This window comes from Leucoraja erinacea, chromosome 37 (genome assembly GCF_028641065.1).
Source record: "Leucoraja erinacea ecotype New England chromosome 37, Leri_hhj_1, whole genome shotgun sequence".
Lineage (NCBI taxonomy): Eukaryota > Metazoa > Chordata > Chondrichthyes > Rajiformes > Rajidae > Leucoraja > Leucoraja erinaceus.
In genome coordinates, this window is record NC_073413.1 from 6,289,170 (window position 1) to 6,291,027 (window position 1,858).

Below are 1,858 nucleotides of genomic sequence, written 5' to 3' on the forward strand. Positions count from 1 at the left end.
TCTCTCACACCCCCCCCCCCCTCATCTCTCAACCCCCCCCTCATGCTCTCACCCCCCCTCATCTCAAACCCCCCATCATCTCACCCCCCCCCCCTCATCTCACCCCTCCCCTATATCACCTCCCTCATCATCCCCCCCCCATCCACTCTCACCCCACCCCATCTCATCACCACCCCCCCTCATCTCACCCCCCCTCATCTCTCACCCCATCTAACACATCTCACCGCCTCCTCTCCCTCCCCATCTCACCCCCACCATTACCCCATCTCACCCCCCATCACCACTGCATTCCCATCTCTCCCTCCCATTCCCCTTTAGCCCCTATCTCAAAATCCCCCCACACACCCACATCCCATCCCCCCTCTCTCTTAACCATTATTACTCTTCCCCTCCACAAATCCCCCGTCCCCGTCCCGCTCCCTCAACCCCCATTCCACCTTTTCATTCCCCCCTCTCCTCTCCCTTTCCCTAACTTCAAGTAACCCTTACATCCCCTCTCTCTCTCTGTTGCTTCCCCCACCCTAGTTGTCGTACTAGTTTCACTGTCGTCGTGCTGAGTTTCGCTGTATCACTTGTTATCACCTTCCCCACAGCCAACAATGGACCATTGTGGGCACCACCTCTCCTTGATCATCTTCAATACTTTGATTTGTCCTCTTGCACACCTTTTTCATTCATTTGTCCCATGTACCTTTTCATACCTATCGTTTCACTGTCCCCCGACTCTATGTCTGAAGAAGGGTCTCGACCCAAAATGTCACCTGTCCCTTTTCTCCAGAGATGCTGCCTGTCCCGCAGTTACTCCAGCTTTTTTTGTTGTCTATTCTCAAAAAGCACATGTTGTTCACATGATGTGGGAGGTGTACAACAGGCCTGGCCCCTGGAGAATGCAGGATGTTTTTGTCAGCGTGTGTAGGAAGGAACTGTGCAGATGCTGGTTTAAACTGAAGATAGACACAAAAAGCTGGAGTAACTCAGCGGGTCAGTCAGACAGCATCGCTGGAGAGAAGGAATAGGTGACGTATGGGTCTTGACTCTTCTCCAGTAATTGTCTCGACCTGTACATCACCTATTCCTTTTCTCCAGAGATGCTGTCCGACCCGCTGAGTTACTCCAGGTTTTTGTGTCTGCTTTCATCAGTGGTTTGGCAAAGTGCTTCAATTGTGGTGTAAATTGCCCATTTCATCAAGCAATCTAGTATTTTCCCCAACTGCCCATGAGGTGGTGCCTTTTCTCCAGAGATGCTGCCTCACTAGTAGAGTTACTCCAGCATTTTGTGTCTGCCTTCAGTATAAACCAGCTTCCTTGTGCAGTTCCTTCCTACACATTCTTCATCCCATTGTTCCTTATGTGCACTAACCTCAGCAACTATGATCTTCTTTGGACCCGACTATTGTGGTTTCCTCATATTAAGGTTTATTAATTTATCATATTTAATTATTATTGATCAGTATTATTGCGTCAGTCTGAAGAATGGTCTCGACCCGAAACGTCACTGGGTTGAATGCACAACCCATTCCTTCTCTCCAGAGATGCTGCCTGTCCCGCTGAGCTACTCCAGCTTTAGTTATCTTCAGTATTATTGCGTTGATTGACAGATACAGCATGGAAACAGGCCCTTCGGCCCACACGGGTCTGCGCAAACCCGTTCGCATTGGTTCCATTTGATCCCAATTTCCCATCCGCTCCCTACATGCTAGGGACAATTTACAGAGGGGCAATTGACCCACAAACCCGCACGTCTGTGGGATGTGGGTGGCAACCGGAGCACCCAGAGGAAATCCACTCTGTCACAGGGAGAACGTGCAGACTCCACACAGAAAGCACCCGAGGTCGGGATCGAACCCGGGACTCAAAT